General features: G+C 34.2%; 1 pseudogene across 1 annotated transcript; it reads right to left on the bottom strand.

Moving 5' to 3' along the window:
- Window positions 1-740: 740 nt before the first annotated feature.
- LOC149219980 (calcium-transporting ATPase, endoplasmic reticulum-type-like) lies at window positions 741-6,189 on the bottom strand (annotated as a pseudogene). Its single transcript, XR_016248726.1, has 8 exons — window positions 4,828-6,189; window positions 4,418-4,499; window positions 4,188-4,309; window positions 3,149-3,427; window positions 2,585-2,968; window positions 1,752-1,861; window positions 1,412-1,640; window positions 741-1,300 (listed from the first exon to the last, which is right to left on the bottom strand). The product of XR_016248726.1 is annotated as a calcium-transporting ATPase, endoplasmic reticulum-type-like (transcript).
- Window positions 6,190-6,505: the final 316 nt, after the last annotated feature.

Genomic DNA, 6,505 nt, shown 5'->3' with positions numbered 1-6,505 from the left:
TACAAAAAGACCATATCAATATCAAGAAACCTTAAATTTAAAGGTCAATAATGTTTAAATATTTTGATATTAACAGAATAAAGAAAATAATAACCTATCCAACACTTTCTACCCATAATGGGTAAGTTAAATTATAAAATAAATTCATAAATTTATAAACATAAAATACTTAAATCATGTAAACATAGGATACTCATTTGTTATAATATTCACATCCAACAAAAACATGTTGAATGTTACTTGATTCAAGTTTCAAGTTATGACATGAAACCTAGTTGGAGCCACACCTTGTCCTAATTATGGTACAAGAAAACTTCTCATATTCAAAATTCAAAATTCAATAACATGCGTCTAAGTTTAGTGAGTTACCATAGATATAGATCTTGAATTCATATCCTTGTAAAATAAAATCCATATGTCTAAATAACTTTTCAACCATTGATTATATTGAAATTTTAAGGCAATACAAGTTTTTAAAGTATTTTTTGAAATCTCGAAAGGACATAACAACACTACATTTCCCTAACTCTCCTTTTATTTATAAAATATGGAGGTAGTTAGAACTATTCTGAACATAGAAAAACATTTATGGCGTGTATGCCATCTGTAGATACATAATTCCCTTGATACATTCATCCACCCAATTAGTCCAGATAAAAAAATATGTACATGTCAATCCACACTTTATATAATAAGTATGGTTGAATATATATTGTTTTACACTAATATGACTAGGTGGTTTAAACAAGTTTGTATTTTTTATGTCCTTTACGCATTCTCCTATGAACTAGTTTCAACACTTCATCTATCATAATCACTGGAAATGAAACTACTATGACTACACACCATTCACTTAAAGTCAAGGGTACGATGCCAAAGATATTGGCCAAAAATGGAACATAAAGGATCAGAAAGTGAAGTCCAAATGAAATAGACATTGCGACCAATATCCAAGGATTAGTCCAAGGTGGCATAGTGAGCAAACTATTATTCTCTGATAAAGAATTTAATGGGTTGAACATTTCAATGGACACCAATACGGAGAGGGAAAGGGTTGTAGCTTTTACTTTTCCAGTTGAAAAATAATCGCAAGGATTGGAAAATGAGAGAGTTTTCCCACCGATGGAAAATGGTGAAACCTCGAAACCCTCCCAAGATGGGCACTCTCCCAAGACCTGAGCTGCGAAAAGGTTACCAATGTGTGGCCATCCGTAGAGAATTGTATCCCTAAAAATGTATCATGTGTGTACCACAAAGCAAAAACACCTACTGTTGCAATTCCAACATATAAACCACTAACCTGCAGTTGAAAGAGAGGGAAAAACATTAAAGATGATGATTAAAGAAGAAAAAAATAGAATTTTGAGATTTTAAGAATAAAAAATAACCAAATGTATAAAAGGATGAATACCATGTAATGGAAAAACACCCACGCACTAATCAGGGCATCATTGCCTTTACGAGGTGGTTTTTGCATTATATCTTTGTCAGCGGGATTAAATCCAAGAGTTGTTGCTGGAGGACCATCCGTGACTAAATTCACCCATAAAAGTTGCACAGGTATCAAGCCTTTAGGCATGCCTAACCTAGCGGTTATAAATATGGAAGCCACCTCTCCCATATTAGATGATATCATGTACCTATAATGAATACCAAAAAATAAGAGTACAAAAAGGGAGTATATTAAACTTGGAAGAAAATGAACTTGATAAAAAAAATTTATATTTGTATCTAGACGTAGAAATGGATACCTTATGAAAGATTTCATGTTGTTGTAGATGGAACGACCTTCTGCAATAGCAGAAACAATAGTGCTGAAATTATCATAAGCTAATATCATATCTGATGCTTCCTTGGCAACCTAAAACACACAAAGAAATGTGTACACAATGTACAAGCCTCAAATTCCTTACATAGTAATGTAATTGAAGAATGATCTTTCATTAAATTGTTATAATTTTCACTTTAAATAAAAAAGATAAAATTATGAAAGTAACAAAACATTCATCCCCCAATTTTTTTATTTCTGTAGCTTTTGAAAAGGGATTACTTTATTAATGTGATATTTCTATAATATCACACACATTTAATTGTGTACCAAAAACTAATATGGGTATAAAATCATCTACCAATCCATTTTACTAGGGCACAGGTCCCTAATTCAAAATAGCCTAGAGGCTTCAATATTTTTTTCCTAATATTTCAGATGATGCCTAAATAAATTTTTGAGTTGTTTTAAGGTAAAAACATGATTAAAAAACACTAAGATGAGCAACTTAGATTGAAAAGTTATAATACATGTTTATATTTTTGAAAAGAATAGTAAATGCAATGAATAATAATGATGAAAACAACATCACAAGTTAGAACCTTATAATATTGTTAGTGAAATCTAATTTGCATCTTTTTTAATTCTTCCTTTAGGTCACATGCAGGGGACACTAACCTTATTAGAAATTATAAAATACTCCTTCTAAACATAAATTATAATTTCGTGTCAATGCAAACTCCTAAGAAATCAGTGGGGAATGAAAAAAACAAAAGAAGTAAATGGAAAATCTTATGGAAGAAATTGTAAGTATACCTCTGTCCCAGCGATTCCCATGGCTATTCCAATGTCTGCAAGCTTCAAAGCAGGGGCATCATTGACACCATCTCCAGTCATTGCCACAACTTCACCAATTTCTTTGAGCATCCAAACTATATCCTTCTTATGCTTTGGTTCTGCTCGAGAGAAAACTCGACCACCTGGTTTTGCCAAGATTTCAACGCGCTTATCCAAAGGGAGTTTCATGAACTCTTTTCCAGTAAAACTTTTACCATCGAGATCCTCTCCTTCATAGAACACACCTATTTCCTGACATATGGCTTCTGCTGTGGACTTGCTATCACCAGTGATCACCATTACTCGAATACCTGCATCTCCACAATCCTCAATGGCCTTGCGAACTTCTTTACGAGGAGGATCCTATTAATTGAAGTCGGCCATGTTAGTATGTTCATTAGAAAAGAATACAATGCATTGAGAAAAGAAGGTATCCTACCACAGACCCACAATGGGCCATATTTCAAGCATCATATTAGATAAAAGATAGGAGACTCAAGAAAAAATGTAGGCACAGTAATCCTTAAAAATGCCAAAACTTACTCTTAATCCAACAAGACCAACAAAGATAAGGTTGTTTTCTATATCAGAGTAATTGGTTGGATCCAACAATTTCAAATGAGCAGGATGTTTCTCTCCATCATAATCATTGAAATCTCCCAAATCTTCCTTGTATGCCAATCCCAAACAACGCAAAGCCTTTGAACTCATTTGATGAAACTTCCTCAAGAGTAATTCCCTTGATGCATCGTCTAATTCAACCACTGATCCATCTGCAAGTTGTTGAAAAGCGCTCCTTTCAAGCAAATTTTCAATGGCACCCTGCAAAAATAGCTAAACTTTAATATTGTCAAACAAAATTGTTTTGACTTATTTTCTTAGTAAAAAATACATATTAAGAAAGTCAATACAAAGTAGCAAGCCATTTGTGTCCATAATCTTGATTACATTTCAAATACTAGAAATTAAACTATATATATTTTAAATATGTATTTCCATGCCTATATCATCAATAATTTTCTATCATCATTTCTATAAAAATTCTAAGAAATATTAAAATTATAACTATTTATAATTATATAAAACTACCCTAATATAATAAATATTTTGAAATTACTTATTTTAAAATTAATTATACTTTACCGAAATATAAATATCTTCACATGACATTATCATAGTATCTTGGGCATGGCATTATCATAATGTACTGAGAAAACATACCAGGAAAATATAAAAGAATTTACAATATTAGGCGTTTTCAATTCATTTAACCAAACATCTTGGACATGACATTATCATGATGTTTTGCGAATAGAAAAAGGCAAAGTATGGGAAAATATGCAATTTTAGAACTTTTCCAATCCTAGTTTAAAAGTTATCCTTTAACGAGCAATCATGGATGGTGTAACATTATCAAGATAATTTTCAAATAGAAACAAGGCAAAGTGCACGAATGAAAGGTCAAAGCAATCTGGGATAATGTAACATTATCATGATAATTATCCAATAGAAACAATGCAAAGTACACAATTGAAATCCTTCGAATGAGTAGATTGAGGAGAACTGAATAAAACAAGAGAACCTTCACTAGCAGACGATTTTGTCCCAATGGTTCCTTGACAATAACACCCATGGATTTCCGATCACAATCAAACTCCATTAAAGCCAACCTCTTTGATCTTTGTATCCACCAATCACAATTACCTATACAAAACCAACCAATCACAATTATACAATGCTTTCCTGCAAAAAGATAAGATTTTTAAATTCTGAATCACATGTTTTAAGCAGATTATGGGCATAATTAATCACCTAATTTCACTGTGCCACTGTTAAGAATGACACTTGTATCACCTGCCATCGGTTCTGGAACTCCCATCTTTTCAACCAATACCTTCACACGAGAACCCAGAAATAAATGGTGAAACAAAACATGAAATCAGATCAAATCAAACATTCCATTTCATAACGAATCACGTATTGATCATGAAATCAGACTTCTTTATCTTGACTCGAAAAATGTGTCATATATTATTCCTTAGGATGGTTTTTGTTTCCTTTCCATAGTTTGCTTTTCAAAGTGGAGATTTCATTCTGTTCGTTATTCCTCTGCACTGCTATTCATTACTAGTCCAGGTATTCCCAAATTCCTGGACATTTTCACATGGTGAAACAAAACATGAAAACTAGTAAACAAATCAATTATCTAAGCAATTACTAACCTTCAAGGCTGCCTCAGTCGGAATACCAGTAGCTTGAAACTGGTGACCTTGACAAGATATCCCTGCATCATTGCAAACTGCAGCAATTTCTGCTAGAGTTTCTAAGTTTGCACCCATATCATGTGCAGGCCAATCCAATATTTTTCCATCCTCAGGATTATATGTTGTTCCTTCAACAGTAAATTCTCTAAGTGAACCAGCACTGTGCCCTATGGCTATAAACTCACTGACAGACATCTGATTGGTTGTAAGAGTACCAGTCTTATCAGAGCAAACCACTGTAGTGCAACCCAAAGTCTCCACGCTAGGTAGCTTACGCACAATAGCATTCTTTTGTGCCATCTTACGAGTGCCAAGAGCCAAACATGTAGTAATCACAGCAGGCAATCCCTCTGGTATAGCAGCAACTGCCAGAGCTACAGAAATCTTGAAGTAGTAGGTACACTTCTCAAAGGAAAACCTGATATTTTTTGGCCACCCATCTATGACTTCCCATGAAAGAAAATATTTGTAGTTCATGATCCAGACAAGAATACAAATAGCACCAATCACTTTTGTCAGTCTTTCACCAAATTCATCTAACTTTCTTTTCAAAGGGGTATCATGACATTCCATTGAAGCTTCCTGAATTTGTGCCTGAATTTTACCTATTTCTGTAGACATGCCAGTGCTCACAACAATACAAGTGCAACAGCCATTGGTAACTGCAGTTCCTGCAAACACCATGCATTCTTTTGACTGCAACTCACAGTCACACAGGGTGACTGGATATGTTCTTTTGACCACAGGCATGCTCTCTCCAGTCAGGGAGCTCTGCTCCATCCTAAAGGTGGATGTCTTGAGGGACACAATTCTCATGTCTGCAGGAACCTTGTCTCCCACCTTCAGTTCCACTATATCTCCTGGAACAAGTTCTCTGGAGGGAAGATCTACAACATAATGTCCATCTCTCAAGACCTTTGCATGATCAGATTGCATTTCTTTGAGAGCTTCCAAAGCCTTCTCAGAATTATTCTCCTGCCATACTCCAACAATGGCATTAAGGATTAGAATCAAGAGAATGACCAGGGGTTCTACATAGGCTGTTATACCCTCCTCAGAAGACACATTATCATGCATGTAGGCAAGAATAAATGAAATGCCAGCTGCCACCAGAAGTATTTTAACAACTGTGTCATCAAATTGCTCCACTACAAGCTTCCACAAAGGTGTACCGTTTTTCTTCTGGAGCTCATTCCATCCATATATTTGACGTTGTTTCTCCACTTCATGAGAATTTAAACCATTCTCTAAGCTCACATCATATTCTTCTAAGCATTCTTCAACAGTTTTAGACCAAGCAGGGAATATCTTGTCCTCCATGGATTGTGAATTAGATGATCAGATTCTGAATTCAAACAAATTGCTCCACCATTAACATATCTACAATGTGTGTGAAAAACTCCAAAATCAATACTTTCAAGAACCCTGATAACTTAGTACACGAGCTTTGACTACGATTCTACATGCCAAAAAAGGGTTGAATTTAGAATTATGGTTCAAGTACTAACAAAGTTCTAATTCAAATGGTCTTCTGGAATGAAGAAAATCCAATTTCATATACACAAACTTGAAAACATTTGTTCTACAGTCACCATGCCAATGGATTCCATTTCAAATATTAAGAAACTAAAAACTC

Source organism: Pinus tabuliformis, chromosome Q (assembly GCF_031772625.1).
Source record: "Pinus tabuliformis cultivar Carrire ecotype Pingquan chromosome Q, CPIR1, whole genome shotgun sequence".
Classification (NCBI taxonomy): domain Eukaryota; kingdom Viridiplantae; phylum Streptophyta; class Pinopsida; order Pinales; family Pinaceae; genus Pinus; species Pinus tabuliformis.
The sequence above is the reverse complement of the archived record's forward strand: the minus strand, read 5'-3'. Positions and strand labels throughout refer to the sequence as shown.